General features: G+C 36.1%; 1 protein-coding gene across 1 annotated transcript in view; it reads left to right on the plus strand.

Annotated features, from left to right (window-relative positions):
* Positions 1-13,353: 13,353 nt before the first annotated feature.
* sema3c (sema domain, immunoglobulin domain (Ig), short basic domain, secreted, (semaphorin) 3C) overlaps positions 13,354-19,441 on the plus strand; it is a 60,203-nt gene continuing 54,115 nt past the window's right edge. The window contains exon 1 of the mRNA XM_056749380.1: positions 13,354-13,395. The gene's annotated coding sequence lies outside the window, so the exon portion shown is untranslated. The remainder of the gene's footprint in view (positions 13,396-19,441) is intronic.

Consider the following 19,441-nt stretch of genomic DNA (forward strand, 5'->3'; position numbering starts at 1 on the left):
CAGATGGCAAACATAATGCTTCATAGCCCAGCAGACAGGTGTTGCATTTACAATGCTTATATCTAATCAGGGTACTTCCTGTGGGAGTTTGATCACCTGTCTTTACTCCTTAATTATAGATTTAGATTGATTATAGATAATGTTTATTTATTTTTGCCGTACTGTTTAAAGTCACATTGAAATAAAAATAACAATGCGTATTGTTCATGAAATATTGCAGCGTTTATTGTAAATAATTATCAAGGTGGGTCATTCTCTTCATGTGCTCAAAAACTTATTTAAAATCTGAAAATGCACTTCCGTCCTCTGACTATCCATCTTAAAGGGGTCATATGACATGGATAAATGAATATTATCGTATGTTTTAGATGTACCGCAATGTGTTTACACGATTTAAGGTTAAAAACTCTATATTTTCCACAAACCGTGCATGCTTGTATCTCATCTTTGCCCGCCTCTCTGAAACGCGCAGATTTTTTACAAAGCTCATCGCTCTGAAAAGCGAGTAGCGCTATGATTGGCTAGTTAACCAGTATTGATTCATAGAATACTGCAAGCGTGTGGCGGAAATATAACAGCTCTTACCATATTTGGAACATCAGGTTCCAAAGCAATTGTACTGACAGGTACGCCCACCTTACTTGCGTATACATTTGGGCGGTCTTAGTAAACTCATACCATGAACTGACGTAGATTTGTGGGGGTGTGGTTACACAAGGTGTTTCAGGCAGGTCTTGGTGATAGAATGCTTTAAGATAGAATGCATCTTTTTCCCCGACACTTTCATTTTTGCAATTTTTTGTGTCTTATACATGCATGGGTAACTTATAACACACCAAAGACACAGAAAAACACGTATTCGCGCCATAGGACCCCTTTGAATGAGTTAGGATGTTGGATGGGTTGGGCAGAGCATCCATTAACTCCTCCCCTTTAACTATCAGTCTGTTGCCAGTTCCATTTCAAAATACAACGGCTGTTATACATCCAATCAAATCGCAGAGAAATAAGAAAGCCACTCCCACTATTTTTCTCTTTCAAATTCCATTTCGCTTGGAAAATGTCAAAATGGGGAAGTAAAAACGATCGCAACAGGACATGATGTTTTGGTTGGTAAAAACAGGTCACGCCTGCCCTGGTTAGACAGCAGGCGACATTGTCGCTGTGTGTCCCTTGTTTCTTGCTATGAGATTGTTAACGCGTTCCTAGCTTTGGTTGTCCTAGTAACAGTTTGAACAAACCCTCCATTAAATGGGCGAGAGATGGATGACGTGAGCACGACAGTTGTACTGCTAGTAGTCGTTTGTGAAAGTCGATCATTATTTGCATAAGGTTGAACAATTCTCAACTTTGTCGCTTGACTCTGGTTGCTGGACACGCCCACTTCTTGTCGCCAACGATCATAGTTGCTCTCGTCGCCGGAAGTCGCACGCTCTCTATTGAAATGAATGTACGGTGGCCGCTAGGTGTCACTGCGCTGCAACAGAAGAAAACACATGCAAGCACAAAAAAACACAAGCAAATTCAGAAAGCTTCTTCATTAGCTTGGCGACACATGCCGTGCAAATACTCTCAACACAAACAAACACAGAAACGCGCTGCAAGTACTCGCAACACAAACAAACTCAGAAACGCACTGCAAGCTACACAGACGACAACGGAAGTGTTTCCGGGGGACCGCAAAAAACTGATGCACCTGATTGGGACGCGCTTCATTTTGACTGTTCAAATTCGTTAGTGGTGTTGTCAGCCACAATGAAGGTAATTGCTTTATAAATTTTTTTTAATTTTCTTAACGTAGGTCCGTAGGATATTATTAGCCTGTCGATTTGATCAGTTTAACACAAACTATGAGACATAGTAGCTGCTCGACTTACTTAAACAAGTATCACTATAAAAAAGTTTAGTCGACATAGTCAATGTGGCTGGCAACTCAACTAACTAAATTTGAACAGTCAAAATGAAGCATCAGTTTTTGGTGTCCCCCGGAAACACTTTCGTTGTCGTCCGTGCAGCTTGCAGCGCGTTTCAGTGTTTGTTTGTGTTGCAAGAATTTGCAGCGCGTTTCTGTGTTTGTTTGTGTTTCGAGTATTTGCAGGGCATGTGACGCCAAACTAATGAAGATGCTTTCTGAATTTGTTTGTGTTTTTTTGTGTTTGCATGTGTTTTCTTCTGTATCAGTGCAGTAACACCTAGCGGCCACCGTATGAATGAGATTGCATAAATCACATTTTTTTAAACTTTAACAATATTATAAGCTATTTTGTAAAATACAATTAAATTATGACTTGAAATCTCAAGGGGTACTTCAAGTAAATAAGGTCAAAGGGGGTCAGCTGAGAAAAAGTGTGAAAACTCCTTATCTACAGCATATCACAAGCAGAACTGTTTTTAAAGATTTTTTTGTACTGAAATTTACCATTTTGCGGGATTTCTCGCAATTTCAGGATTGTAAATTTGACTGTATCTGTGTTTTGAGATTTTTTCTGTGTTTTCTGGATAGCCAATCTTCTGTTATTCCGTTCATTTAGGATTGCGTAATCACGTTTTCAAGTTACCCACCCCTAAAAGTCGTGTGAACACCAAACTGCGTTTGGTCTCCTTGTAAGCCTGTCAGACAGTCGGTACCTTTTTCCTGTGAGATAGACTAGACATGCAGATAGTCAGAAGTCTGGCTCTTGAGGACTAAAGTTCATCTGGTTAATAGTCAGGCCGGAGCACAGACTCTTCTTACAGATAGGGGGAGATCTTGGCAAAGTACCAAACCTGCAGCTCTTCCTGTCATATTTTCAGTGCTGACACTGTTGTTATCACTGCTAATTTTGTGGTGTGATGATTGGCTTTTTCCATCCTGAGCTTCGTGTTTATGTATCACTTATACAATGACAACAGGATCATGAAGCCAGAGAGTGCAGAAAAATGTCAAGAATGAAGTAATTGTAATGCATTCCAGATGAAGCTAACTGCTAAGAGTCTGGTGTCTGTGTGTGTGTGTCCTGAGCCTGGGGACTGTAAAGTGAGGTCTTGGGTGAGTCTTGGTTGACTCAATGAAATGGTTGTTGTTGTAAACCCTTGGCCTGCGGATTAAATGAGTTAAGAAGAAGACAAAAAGGTCTTCAGACCTACAATTATAGGTTTGATGTATATGTTATTTTAGGGAGCTGAATGCATTTGAACATATTTCATTGGGTTAACCGGAATTTTAACTGCCATTGTTGGCTGCTTTTATATGATGTGACATTTCACCCCAAAAAATGTTACGTGCAAATCGTCTGCCAAATAGAGGCTGATGACAAGCCATCACTGGTCATTTTATTTCCAAACAAAATGTTTATCCAATACATTTCCATACATTCCAATAAATTGAAAAGTTAAAAATAAAGAACTGTTATAAATACAAGTTTAATTTAGTCTTTAACACTTATTTTCTAACACTAGACACTCAAGAATTATACATCATTGCTTCAAATTATGTTTTCTTCCAATGAAAAAGGAAACCATCACAGGATTTTCATTTTTCATCCATTTAAGGAACAGTTCAACCAAAAATGAAAATTCTGTCATTTACTCATCCTCTTGTAATTTCAAACCTGTATGACTTTCTTCTGCAGAGCACAAAAGAAGACTTTCTAAAGTATAAAGGTACCAAACAACGGCGGTACACATTGACTTCAATTGGTTTTGTGTTTCCAAACAAAAGTGAATGGGTACCGCTATTGTTTGGTTAAAAGAAATTTCATTTTCGGATGAACTATCCCTTTTATCTTTCAACATTTATGTTAAGAGAAGAAGCTCTACTTAGTGAATCTGCATCGACAGTGAGATTACAGTGCAAGCTTGGAAAAAAACGTAGTTCCATTAATAAGTAAGTAATGCTAAAGAGTCATAAGGGTTGAGGTATGTGCTGTGGGTCAGTCATCAATGATTCATGCACCACAGGTGGCACGTGGCCATTCGGTTGTGAATGAATGCCCTCTCTATTGAATTGTTGGCTGATGTCCATTACAGTCTGTGCTTTGTTTACATTAAAATTAATCATTAAATTATTCACTGGCCAGTGGTCAATAGGCCCTGTTTGCCTGGCCACCATGGTGCAGATTAATTGCACGTGTTGTACCCATATAAACACCCAGTGGAAAAAGATCATTATCTGAGAAATCTCAAGTGAAAAATGCAAGTTTAAGCTAAATTGTTGATGTTCCAGAGGGGAAGAGTGTCTAAAGAATCAGATATAAAATAAATAAGAAACAGGAAGTATATTTAGGAAAGGACATGGCTCCTAACATCAGTCCCTAGGGTGCTAAACATGCTCCCTCAACTTGTTGCAATGCATCTTAGGTTCTTGAAGGATTCTTTCAGTTCTATACATTTCACTGCATAAAGATAAAAGCAAGTTATTATTTGTGTTTTTACATATTTTAACACACATACCCAAAGTGGTAGGTCACCACAGTTGTTCGCCATTATATAGTTAGTGCTTAACATGCTGTGAAAGGTTGGATTGGACCCCAGGGATCCCACCAGCTCTATATACTGCAGCGCAAGGCCAGGCTTACCCAGCATCCCACTGAACGTGTCACAGACAGATTTACTGTTTGATCAATGAGTATGCATTAAGTGATCTAATCTCTAATTGGCAAGTTGACAGTTCCTCTCTTTTCCACTTCCTCTTTCTTTTCGTCTGTGATGCAGAAATCACAGCTAGCATTCAACAAAATGATTAATAACATGTTTAAATCTACCCAAATGCCGCCTTTTCAAAGGTTTCATGTTCCGAAAGAATGGTTAAACAATGTTTTCTCACAAGTGCAACATCATTTACCAATAAACATTTTACATGTGAGGTCATCAGGCACTGACAGTTTTATAAATCATCATAGTGCCTATACAGAGAGTCAATATTTAATAACGTAGATTTACACTAAGATCTAAAGCAGACTCGCTGACACAAAATGCTGAGACTAGACTAATAATGATCTACTGTGCATTTTGCCTTTATAATACAAGTACAGTTGCATGTTGTATGTTGCCAACAGTCTGTGTAGATCTTAGGATGGAGAGAGAGAACAGTTATTTACAATCAGCAACGTGTCTATAAACTTCATCTGTGTTGTAAATTGACATATGATGGTTTGGGTTGTTTCAACCCTTTGTTGGGTCAAATATAAACCCAACAATTTTACCCAATGGTTGGGTTGGGTCCTTTTGACACTAGACTTGGTAGAAAATGTCCAAGAATTTTTCAAGTGAATCAAGCCTTCATTGATGATGCAATTTCCCCTTTACTTGAGCAGCTCAATAGTGGGTGACACTGTAGTGACATTTATAGAGCTGAGAAGCTTTTAAGTAATTGAATCAGGTGAATGTGTATGAGATAACAGCCAATTTAGCATGCCTTTAGCAAATTAGCTTGAGATTATTTTTGTATACAGACCATATGTTCAAGAGTTCAGTATAAGGTGAAGTGTGTCATTTTGAGAATGTTAAAGTACTTCCTTTTCTCATAGTTTTAAGTACGGGACAACTATAAGTAACCAATGTGTAGATTGATTGATGTGAAGAATAAACACTGTGGCTCTGTGGGTCTTTTACAATTTACAAAACAACATTTGCAGCAGGACAATAATGAGATTTAGGAAAAATTATATTTATTATATACAGTATAGATATAAATAGACGTATTTTAGAAACACGCACACACACACATATGTACAGAATGTATGTATATATGTATGCATTTATGTATATACATACTAATACATAGTAAGTACAGTACTACAACACAGGGAACTTAAAGGGGGTCACCCGCAAACAAATTTCAGTTTATACAGAAAATTAATTTCGAAAAGTTACACAGACTTACAATAAATACAATTAAGCTCAGGAAATTGGAAATTGAATGCATGAAGTGAAACAGAGAGGTCAAACCCAGTGGTGTAGTCGGGGCCCTACGCACGCATACGCCGTATGCTTACTTTTTCCACAGCGCTGTTTGCATATTACGACTTCTAAAAATCTATATTAGCGTATACCCACTTGTTCTCCTGCTTAATGTCTCCAAGCTGCTTTTGTGGTTGCTATCACATTAACCGTAACGCGTTCACAATTCAGTCATACAATTGGTGCATTTCTTAAGAAAATAAAAAAAAATATTGCGGCCCCGCCTCTGACAGCCACGCCCAGGCGCATCATCTTCAGTGTTGGCAACTCGCCTGCGAGGAGCTCATCCCGTCAATGACTGAAAGAGTCCCGCTGATGCCGTCCGCTAATATTGATAAAACTGCTCACTTTTAGTCAAAGCTGGTTTAAAGGGCGCTCACCGGCAGTTGTTCCTCTCATCCTGCATTGACACTGAATTCACGGGTTCTCTTGCGCTGCTTTATCTCTTTACGATATTGCACTGTCCATCGCAATCGCATCTTTGGTATCTGTAGCTTTCTTTAAATGACACATGATGAAATGAAACAAAGCGCTTACATAGCCCTACTGTTTAAAGTCAGAATCTTTATATTTTCTATGTATCCACGTTCCCATTAAAGTCATTGTGAACCTACTTGTTACGTTTATTCTACATTTAAAATAATGTAGTCTGTTTTTACCACAACCTTAACTTCATACATTAATATCTTCCTCTTAAATTATCAACAAGTATTGACACAGAGATCGCAGTGATGACAGAGTCTATTCTGTAAAATCTTGCACGTTTTTACGTATTCTTGTATATGTGATGCGTTACAAAGATATGATGCTTTGTAAAAAATATTGTATTTAGGGTGACAGTACTGGCATAGACCTGTTTCTTCCAACCTTATTTTTTCCAATTCTATAACTTCATATTCAAAGCATAAGCGAAGAATAATGCATTAATATTTAACTTAAATAGTCATATATTACTAGACAAAACAAATCTAACAAACACACTGACTCCTGTCTTTTGGCCATTTGTGTGTTCTTGGTTATCGTTGTATTTTATAGTACACCACTTTTTTGTTGAGACTACACGACTGGTCAAACCTATATGTTCAACAGCATATCCTTCTATGTCTATACGTACAGCTTGTGATAGCGGTGCTGTTGTAGTTCAAGTTTGTAATGGTCACATATGTTTGTAATTGCATGTGGCTGATTGGCCTGCCTGTTTGCAGTAATGAACCCGTTTCCCAGGATTCTCAAAGTTGCTCTGAACAGTGTTTGAACCTTTCATCAGCAAATGTAGTAATGGCCAAATGAGGTTTTCCAGTAAAGCACCAAAGCCTGATGTAAAATGGTGAATGAATTCATGATCTAGTCCATCTGCTGGCCACAGCTTTATCTATGCCAGATCCATACCTGGAACTTAAAGAAGTTAGATACGAGAATGTCAGGAGTAGGACTTCAAACGTTTTCTAACTGAAGTTTAATTGAAATTCAATGAGTTTTTATATCACAGTGTGCTGTCTGGATGTATGTTATGTGTGAGGACAAGCATCAAAATCCAGGTTCTAGTTTGATTGCACTTAAACTGTATCCGCTTGTTAAGTCTGACATCATGCAGTCCAAACACCAAATGCCAAAAGGAAACGACAAACAATGCTAATTTATAATCATGGTGCGCTCTTAAGCTAAGGAAAAAAACACAATCCTAACCTATATTTCCATAACAAAATGGCTAGACAGTGTTTAATTTATAGGAATTATAACGCATCTAACAAATGCATATTCATCTTTTATTATTAGTAAGGTGTGTTGTATAGGTTGCCATACTTCTCAAATCAGAATAATCTGTTTTTTCAATGAAAAACAAACTTGTATTTGTGTTAGAATGTTATTGCACATTTAATTGAAATGCTCATTTTGCTGTATTGTTTTCTTAATCTCGAAAGAGCGTCCAAAACCTCGTCCATTAAAGATTCAATCCATCATTTGAAGTCTAAATGTATCCTTGTTCAACTGCTCATAGTAAATTAAACATAATTGAATTGCACTGCGAGGATGACAGGCCCCTCTCAGATCTAAATTTACATGAGGATTGGTCATGCCTGTCTGCAATGACCTCTGGCCCCAGGAAGCATATAAAACAGCAGGATGTTTGGACAGGGTAGATTCATAACACCCCCTCAGATGTTTCGCCGATACTTTTTATTCCACTCAAGCTACAATTCAAAGCAGTCAGAGAAATTTGACTTTGTCCCACTTTTATTTATCCAAGATGCCTTTAAAATATGAATGCTTCTTAGGGGAATGCAGAGTAATGCACGCTGCTGTATTCTTACTTGCGAAATGAAAATAAAGTATATAAATGAGTTATATAAATGGTCTTTTTAAAAGGAGGATATTTATAGACGCAATTCAATTCAATTTGTTCTCATGAGACCTACCAACCATTATATTATATTATTAGTTAAATGTTAGATTACTTTCTCTGAAACTCACTTCCTGTGAGGAGTCGGATTTGCTTGCAGACTGATTATTGATGGTATAAAAACTGCATTTATTGCATTTGGCAACATGTCTAGAAGCAAAATTGCTCATTGTTTAAATGGCACCATAGAGCCCTGATTGTCCGATATGCTGTAAATTAGAACATTTGGCCATAAACACTGTTCTTGTAATTTCAGAATTATAATTATTCACAAATTTATTATTATTATAAATTTGTTGTGATTTCTAAGAGATACATGTGTAGCACAAGACTTACAAAAAATGAAATGTGGTGGAAGAAGAACATTTAGAAATTAAACTTATAGGTACTGTTCGTTACATTATGATTAATGAAGTTCTTATACAAAGATCTAGGTACTTTGTTATAGATATATTTTTGGGGACTTTTTTGCCTTTATTTTGACAGGACAGTATAGAGATTTCGACTGAGAATGTTGAGGGGCGCAGGATCTGCACAGGACCTCGAGCCAGGATTTGAACTCGGGTCGCCGGAGGCACAGTAAGTGCCACGTGTCAGAGCGCTGCCCACAAGGGTATTGGCTCCGACTTTATAATGTATAAAATTATTTAAAAACTACATAACTTTAATAGTTGGTGTTCCCATCATGAAATGGGGCATAATAATAGGTCGAATTTCTTACTGCCGAATTAATTGCGCTGATGTTTTTGTTGGGTGTAGTATTGCATTGTTTTGCAACATCAGGGGATGCTTTTTCTACTCAACGTGAACCATTCAATTATACTCCAAAAATATCTACTGTGTTACAAATATTATTTTCTGTGTATATATAGTTTATATTTAAATCTGATAAAAATGACTATAAAAATAAATATCTATAACGTAAAAAATATGTGTGGAACCACATAGGAAAGAGTATTTAGTAGTAATTTTACATATAAAAATTTTACGAAAACATTTTAGTATGAAAATTTTCTAATTGAAGGTTCAGTGAAATTTTTAAGCAATGATTACTGAAATGGACAGTTTAATACAGATAAATCCTAAAAATGTGTCAAACAAGGTTTCTAAAGTGTTATTTGAGTAGTTGAGTTAAGCAAGTAGAGTAGTTGTAATGCAAGTTAATACAATTAATATAAAATAAAATGTGCATATAAATGAATTAGGAACTGAATTAGAATTTTAGGAACCTTTGGGTGAAAGCATCTTCAGGGAACCGAACCACTGTGACATTAACAAGACGACATTCTAGCTTCTTTATTTAAAGTGTATGTTATTATTAAAATGTCTGTCTACACAAGAGCCTATTGGCACCATCTTATAATTTTTATAGAAAAATCATTAAAACTGACCGATAATCAATCTTTACAATGTTAGTTCATATGGTTGGTATTCAATATGCTTCCCAGGCTAACTTTGCACATTGGGTAAATAAGAATATGTTTAATCTGCCTTTCCTCTGTGTGTTTCCCAGTGAAATGAATACACAGCTGGACCGGGTGAACCTCAGGCCACCGCACAATGCAAGTCTTGACCTGGCCATCCCTCAGGAGCACCAGAAGCAGCACATATCCTGCCTCAGGTTCTCAGCTACAGGTGAGTGAGCTTGGTAGGTGTCAAGGGGACAAAAAGACAGGTTTTAGTAGATATCCGGGGGATAGTTTTGCCATAGGAGGTTTCATTGAGGTCAAAGGGGTTGCTGTACGAATGCAAAAGTGGTTCTGAAGTATATCAGTTATTCCACAAGGGACTGTTCTCTCTTCCCGAGAGCCGCATAAGATCCCTCAGACTGAAAATCTCACATCGTGCATCTGCATTTGAAGGCTGCAGAGGTAACTGATACGCTTTGTCCTTTGACCTCGACAGAACGCCCAACATTCTTTATGTGGGACTTGACTTCTGCAACATCTGTCATTAGGCAGGTAGTCACCAGTGCAAGGCTGGGTTGCTGCTCACGTCGGTGATGAATGAATGCTAATGAAAACTGACTTTACAGCCACGAGAGGGCATGACTCCCATTCAGCCTGCATACCTGAATTTAGCATGATTTCTAAGGTGTCCTACACCTGTGCTGAATTTAGGGTGAATAGAAGCTTGTGAAAGTGTGTAAACGGACACAATGGGTCTCATTCACTAATAATTGCGTAGATTTTTCGTATTTATACGCAAATTTGAACTTCTCGCGAAAACTTTCCGCCTAATTCCCAACACATGCGTACGCACATGAATTTGTACTTAACCTCGTCCTAATGTTTGTGACCGCGTGCACGAGTTCAGTCATTTTGCATAAAACACATCCGGTCCATCCCCATATAAGGGCTTTCCGCCAAACTTTTCCTTTACGACCTGTCGTCACTTAAGACAAAAGGCTTGTTCGACTTGATGCGGCGCCGAAAGATCCGACAGATGACATCGCAGTACCGTGAGATCGATTCGAAAACAAACTTTTTATAGGTTGTCGAATAGCTCTCGCGGTACTTTGATGTCATCCGCCTGCGGATCTTGCGGCGCCGCATCAAGTCGAACAAGCCTAATGTTACTCCAGGCAACCCCATGTGATGCTGTCTACAGACGAGCTGTCATAAGTAATTTCAACTGCACAGTCCTCAAAGTTAGTTCATACTCAATAAAACACCTTTTATACAGACAGACAGTTTCCAGAGTTCTCCTTAGCCGGCTGTAGAAGAGCAGTTATTCCGAGAAGCATCGCAGTCTAACGCAGCTTTTCTTACTCTTTCACTGGACATGATTAAATAATTAAAAAATATATACATCTTACTGGAATTATATATATATATATAATATTTAAAGTTAGAGAAGGAAAGAGACTGGTGATTTTTGGGTACGTGTGCTTTCAACTGTTCCTATCTTTTCTCTTATATTTAGTATAAATTTTAGTACGAAAGTTTTAGTGAATCATGATTTGTTCGTAAAAACGTTCGTACGCAGGTTTCACACACAAATTTGTGCGTACGCATGCTTAGTGAATGAGACCCAACATTTTCAGTTTTACTTTGGTACGTATCTACACAAAGGAACCATCACAGTACGTTTTTGCATCAGAGCCGTAGTCGGACATGCAGTATATTTGATATGGTTCTTAATATTATCATAATAATAAATTATCATTCTACTGAAAAATGTTTTGGAAGTCTTGGAAGCCAATTGTAATCAGTTTGTTGCTCTAACAATAGTATTCAGTGCAGCAATATAAGTATCCTTAGATCGTAACCTTATTTCCCCTGAGGTCGAGAATGTCCCCCTTGAGACTGCCACACCCAATGTGACAGACAGCTGACCTATGATCTTTTCAAGGACTCAGTTGGAGAATCATGACCATTCATAGGGATTAACGCTAAAGGGAGTGACCACGGAACACAAAAGGTATATTGACACGAGCTGACATGATATTAAATATTGAGCTACTTTAAAAAGGAGGATTTAATTAAGGTCAGTAGTATTTAGTCTATTAGCACAATCATTAAAAAAAGATAAATTAATATAAGCTACACACTTAAGACTTAAACATATAGAATATACAATATTATGATTTCACAAGTAATATAAACATTTATAATTCTACATATATACATAATATGTGTAGGCCTATATATTTTGACTGGCCTTTCCTGTTTCAATTTTCTGTAAAGTAATATATATATATATATATATATATGTGTGTTAATATATATATATTAATATATATGTATATATATATATATATATATATATATATATATATATATATATATATATATAATATGTGTTAATATATATATAAATATAATATATATATATATAATATACATTTGAATTTCGGGAAAAATGTTGTCACTAGTTCACAAAAATTATAATTTTACTTAAACACGAACGGAGAGCCAAATTACTTAAATCAATAAATAAATACTAAATACATCATAAAATTTTAATGATTCAATTCAAATAAGTAAATTGACAAATGTATAATGTTATGATTTGAAAATAATTTAACTAATAAATAACTTGCATAAACAATATTATATTTAGTCCCCCTCATTATTTTTTTTATTACATTTTTCCTTTTATGATTTTGAATTTATTTTAAATAATATATAAAAATAATATTACAATTTTACTATTACTTTATTTTGTATTTTTCATTGTGAATTAAGTTATTTATGCACTTATTTTTGTAATTATTTTGCTCTGTGTGTGTTATTTATGTATTAACATGTTTTGTGTCTGTGTATATATAACATAACATGAAATAAGATCATAAAAGACATGCGGAATTGGCCAAAAATCTATCTATGATGATCAAATAGTGAAAATAGTGCACACCTCAAAAACTAGACCGGCCCATGACCAACTGTTGCTTGTTCTGTCCCGGCGTTTAGGACTCACACTGAAATTGGTTTGATTGACTGACTAACTGAACGAGTGACAGACAGACAGACAGACAGACAGACGGATTAGAATGTTGTTTCAGGATGAACAAAGACGTGTTGACAAGCATATTCTGTTTGAAGAAACCAAACCTTGTTCAACTTAATAGAACAAGAGGAGTAATTTTGATTGATGGGTCCTTGCATGGAATGTTGAACCGTTGTGCTGTGTTCTTCACAGATCCAATTTGGTACACTTGTTCCAGAGGACCACCTTAAGGGAGGTCTAAGACTGTCATCAGAGGCTATAGAAGCAAAGCCGTGACCCCTTGACTGAAGGTCAAACAGGTTGGTGGGTAGATCTCAACAGCTGTCGTTTTGTTGTCATTGTGTCAAAAAAAATAAACTTTCACCACAACAACGCTGCTTGTCCGCAAACACTAAGTAGCAAAAACATTCTTTCTAGGGAATTGGTTGTTTGCTTGGTATGTTCATCTGTTTTCACTTGCGGTAAAGATTGCACCTGTCTGCCAGTCAAACAATGGCGTGTCATATTGGTGGACTTTACTCTTATTTTCTCGTTCTGTCTGATTTCCTTTCAGGTGAGGTTCTGGTCCAGCAGAGACTGAGAGCAGACAGCCCATGAAGGAGGTGATTGTTTACAGGCGTGGGAGAGACCGGGGTTTAGAGCTTGTTTCTGTTTTATATCACACTGATTAGAACAAGGAGTTGTGCTGTGTAGAGTTAAAGGCATAGTTCACCCAAAAATGAAAGTGTTTTGGCACCCTGATGTTGTTTCAAACCTAAATGGCTTTCTTTCTTCGGATGAACACAAAAGAAATGATTGTGAAGAATAATTTTAACCAAACAACATTGAACCCCCAATGACTTCCATTCCATTGTACATTTCTCAAAATATCTTCCTTTTCTTTCCAAAGAAGAAAGAGTCATATACAGTTTATGAATGACATACGAGTGACTAAAGGATGACAGAATATCAATATCCTGACAATATTTTACTCTTTACATGAAATGCATTTTTGATATAAACTGCATAATGATGCATATCAGCAGGAACAACAGATTCCTTTCTCAATAATTTGTTGACAGGAAGAGAGAGACGGCCTATTTTGTCAGTCACTTACTCCAATGGCTCTCCGTGTTCCTAATCTACATAACTCTTTTAGCAGATAATTACATCTATCTGTTAATGTCCCACAGATGTTTGTGTCTGTTCTGAATGAAGCTCCTTTAGTGTCGACGAGTGAGAGAGGAAGAGGGAAATAGCTGAAGACCATTAAAAATGAAGGGAGATCATTGTCCTCTAAATGCCAACATGTTGTCAAGGATGTAATGTTGGTCTTCAGCATTTGTCTTAATCTGTCATTCTTTCTCATTGGCTTGTTTCACATCAGTTCTACTGAATGTTAAAGGAATATTGGACCATAAATAATGACAGTAATGTCCTTGTGATATTCCAAACCCATAGTGATATTTTATATGTAGAACACATTGTTACACTGTAGAATTGTTACACAGTTCTTGCTCCAAACAACACAAAAATATTCAAAAAGATTGCAGTGAAGCTCCATTAAAGTTTCATAAATATATTTAATATTTTAGGTGTTCTAATGTTATACAATATATTTGTATGAGAAAAGAGATCAAAATTGTAATGGCTATGGGTGGACCAATTAGTAAATAACTTTTTCTTGCTAAATTTAATGCATCTGTTGGTCACACAGATTTTGTACAGCTTCAGAAAACTTACACAACACATTTGTTGGGCTTTCTATACATTTATACAAATACATTCATTTCATACCTATGAAAGATAATCCTGCACTCAAGTTTCATATATATATATATATATATATATATATATATTACATTCTAAAATTATTTTACAAGATAATTATTCTACCGTCTCATCTCTTATAGTATTTCTGCCTAGAAGCCCAAATCAATTCATGAATCAAAACAGACTGTAAAGTACAGGAAATGTGATCTGACCGGGGGATGTTTCCATGAGCGTTTTCTTTATTGGAGGAAAGATCCCAAATGCATTAAAGGATATTATCTTCAATGCAACCCTGAATTTATCTCAAATCCAGCCATCATTTAATCATAAAACATGTCTTCAGATGTCGTCTTAATGAATTATGTCAGTATAAAAATAATCTTTGTAGGTTGAAATTGATTTATCCATATTTATACCAAAGTTGGGCCAAACATTTGTTCGTACCAAGCAGCATGAAATTCTAAAATCTTATGTAATTATTAGACATATTGCAGAAATAGTGGGATTTGCCTCAATTTATGAAGAGAAAGCATTTAAGGAGACTTCAAAGCAGAACAGTCATGCTAATAATTGTAATGGGTCAGATTGGATGCAGTCCAGACATGCATTTAATGGGATTAAATGGGTTGTTTACATGCGAGATGCAATAGATTAGCCATTATTTGATATTTTTTACATTTTAAGATGTTGGCTTGTCTGTCAATACATAGAAACATTGATCTTCATTCAAGCCAGATGCATGTTTTAGTTTAAAATCGTTAATGGAGAACATCTCTTTTTTGGATTCACAATGGTCATATTTGTATGAAGTTGTATTATTTTTGGGAACTGGTCAAGCAGCATCAAAACTTGCTGTTTGGAGATGTTAAACCAAAAATATTTGTTTTGTCATCATTTAAACACCCTCTTGTCATTTCAACAGCGAACAACAGTGTTACCCGCTGACTTGCATTGGTTTTGTGTCCAAACAATACAAGTCAATGAGTACTGCCATTGTTTGGCTACCAACATTCTTCAAAATATCTTCTTTTGTGTTCTGCAGAAGAAAAAAGTATTTGAAATAACAAGAGTGTGAGTAAGTGATGACAGAATTGTCATTTCTAGTTGAACTATGCGTGATTGTCAACGTCTCAATATCTTTAATATCTAGGTGATTGTTTTCTGTTTTGAGGCATGTACAAGAAACAGCAACTTTCATACAACGGCAGGAATACATGGTTACTTGGTGTGTCAGGTTGAGATTATGGCGTTGGACCAAGACCATGCAGCTGCTATAACGCTGACTTTGTCCATTACCTCCTCTCTCCAGATACAGTATACACGCCTTCTGCTTTCCTCACATAACCTCTGCCTAACCCGTAAAACCATGTGTTGTCAAAATTCTTTAGATATGAAAAATACTGTCTGAAAAATCTCTCGCTCTTGATCGCCCAGTCATTTTCCATGTCAACAGATGAACAGCACAAGCCTTTTTTATTATCGCAAATTGATAACAGAGTCCAACGTCTAGTCTTATTCATCTCCAGACGTGTCTCACTTGAGTTCTTTTAAGACCTGTAGACACCACGGAGAACATGCACAGGTTTGTGTTTTCCCTGTTCTACTGTAAGGAGGTACTTGATTTAGCGTGACTTTAAGAGAACAGGAGCTCTCAGTGTGCTGTTTCTCTAGAGCCCAGCTCTGAATACCTCACTTGTCTCGGTGGTCGACCAAAGCCCAGTTTTGTTATTTCTTCGACAGTGATGCTGATTATGTGATCCACATTATTCACCTTCATTGTTTATCAAGGCTTTTCTTCCCATATGCTAAAGCTGTGTCTCCCGCCCTTTCAGAGAACAATGTATTTCTATTCGGAGTCATTGGCTAGCACGTGAGACTATTAATCAGTGTATCAGGATGACTTGGTCATCAAAGGAACTCATTAGAATCAAGGATATTTTCCTCAGAATAGCAACAAAGGAGGGCGTGCTGGGTCCATGGAGGCAGAGCTTGTGAATTTTTTTCAGTATTTTAGGTACAAAGACAGAAATACTTAATGTTTTTAGACAAAGATTTAAAAATATGCTCATTCAGTGAGATATTAAAGCTGAAACTATACCTTTTAAAATTTGGTTGTATGGGAAATCCTATTTTGAATGGGATTAAAGGGAAAGTTTAATGTCTTGTGTATATATAACATGTCTATTTTTTCTATGTGTAAAACTAAATAAGATTTATTTCTGTAATGCTCAGTGGTTTTCTGTCCATACAATAGAAGTCAATGAGGGTTAAATGGATAGTTCACCCAAAATTCATTTATTTCTAATCTGTATTAATGTATTTGTTATTCTCAACACAATGGAAGATATTTGGAAGAATATCATTAACCGAACAGATCTCATCCCCCATTGATTCCCAAAGTATTTATTTTCCCTACTGATGCAGTAAATGGGGGAGGAGATCTGTTTGGTGACTCGCATTCTTCCAAATATCTTCCATTGTGTTTAGCAGAAAAAAGAAATTTATACAGGTTTGGAACAATCTGAGGTTGCCTAAATTATAAAATAAATTTTATTTTAGTTGAACTATCCCATTAATGCAGTTTGGTTAACAACATTCTTCAAAATATCTTCTTTTGTGTTCCGCAAAAGAAAGAAAGTCTTACAGTTCTAGAATGACATGAAGGTGAGTAAGTGATGAAAGAATTTTTGGGTAAACTATGGCTTTAGAAAAATAGTTTTGAAAACTTTATTTTCGGTAGGCTATTGTTTTTTCAAAATTGCCTATTCTCTTCTGGCATTTACTATACAGTCACTACATGTGGTTAGTGATGTATTTTACGTGTGAAATGGGATGGTAATGTAGGTTTGTGAGTCTGCGCATAGACATGCGTGTGTGTGTTTGTGATAACCATTACTAATGCAGAGTTTAAGCCACCCCTGACCCCAGATTATACATGAGCCACTTAACTGCACTGTGACAAATACTAAACATCTGTAAGGGAACCCACACATACACACCCACACGTACATTAGTAGTGGAATCATGCCGACATGGACATTTTGGCAAACGTAATGCTTTGGTGTTTAGAGCCGGATTTTAAGGACCATTTATGATATATTATATTTCTTTCATCAAAACAATTACTTTAATATGCCAGGAACATTTTAGGCATTTGGACTGTCAAACTAATTGGTGTTTTGGCGGACTATGCGAACTAATTTCAGGCTTTAATGGTAGTTTCCATCATCACAGATATCGATGAGTAATGCTTTAGCAGAGCGAGCCATCACACCAACCTGACACCATCACAAGTCTTTATTATCAAGCATTTGAGCAAGTCATATGTTTGTGGATTCACTAAAAATCACTAAAAAACATGTTTTTTTAAGTATTAGTGTAATTTACTGTGTGTGTGTGTGTGTGTGTGTGTGTGTGTGTGTGTGTGTGAAGGTGTGTGTTTGTAATTCTATAGCCCAATGAAAGACCCTCTACTACTCTGACCGTTTCACTGTAAACAGTAAATCACTTCAAGTGCCAGAGAGGAGCTAATTTTTCCCCGCTGTATCCACACACACACATGCAAAGGCACTCACACACGATTGGTTTTGGCTGTAGTCTGATTGTTGTAGCACTGCAAAGCATGCAGACTGCTTATTTAAGATGAAGCTTTGAAGTGCGAGCAACTTGAGACCTTTTTGGAGCTTATTTAAGACTGTAATTTAAACACTGAAATATAGTAACCACTAATCACAACTCAGAACTACAGGAAACCCCTTCACACACAGTGACCACACATTTTCGAATGAAGACAGCTTATAGAATGCAGGAGTTAAAGCAACTCTTTGTAGTTTTTCAACCTTAAAATGATGTCTAGGAAATTATTTCAGTGGTAGAAGAAATCTTAACTGGAAGAATTCTACCCCGCTGCTACCCGAGCAGCCTTGTAGAGGCTGCAACCATTATTGGTAACCAATAATGTATTTTCATGTAGAAAAAAGTGTTTCTGAATAGATATGTAATTAATTATATGTATTAATATGTAGGGTTGGGTATGAATTTAATCAATTCGGATTCCGATTCTTATCGATTCCTAGTTTCAAATCCTTTTAGAATTAGTATTACCATGGTTACACTACAAGTATCATGGTTAAACTGTTGTAACTAAAATGAAACTATGGTAAATTTGTGGTTGTTGTGCTTTATTACAAACACCCTAGTATACATGTGGTTACTTTAGTAAAAATATGGTTAAATTTCATATAAGCTTTTATTGAAATATCAGTAGATCCCATCACGTGCACTTTCTGAAAAATGTACACACAGGAATTGATGAGAGCAATCGAAATTAAATTTTATATCAAGTATCCGATTCGCAACCGTTCAATTTCAATTCCATTGTAATTGATTTTCGATTCCCAGCCCTGTTCATATGTTAATAATTATTTTCTGTAAATGCCTGATATTGTATATCTGTACTACTTTGTCTAAATTTTTAAATATTAAAACACAAAAAAGTCAACAAAATGATACAAGTAAATAAAGGCACCCAAGCATTGTAATGTTGAGAATAAAATATAAAAGCTGGAGCAGGTAAATGAATAAAAACCTGGAGAATTCAAAATGATTTCTACAGCACTTTTCTAAGTTTTGCAGCATTGCAGAGCACCTTTACAAAAATACAGAACAAATGAAAAAATTCAGACAGTAGCAATATATATATATATATATATATATATATATTATGACAATAAAGTAATAAGGGGAAAAGAAATAAAGCCTAACAAGCTGTGAATGGGATTTTAGAATATTGATGTTTGTTGCCATTTGTTTGATCAGTGTGAATTAGCCTTAAGATGTACATTAGCAATACAAACTGCAAAAATAATACAAGTCAGGCAAGCATTAAGTCATCTT

This window comes from Triplophysa dalaica, chromosome 5, assembly GCF_015846415.1.
Source record: "Triplophysa dalaica isolate WHDGS20190420 chromosome 5, ASM1584641v1, whole genome shotgun sequence".
Lineage (NCBI taxonomy): Eukaryota > Metazoa > Chordata > Actinopteri > Cypriniformes > Nemacheilidae > Triplophysa > Triplophysa dalaica.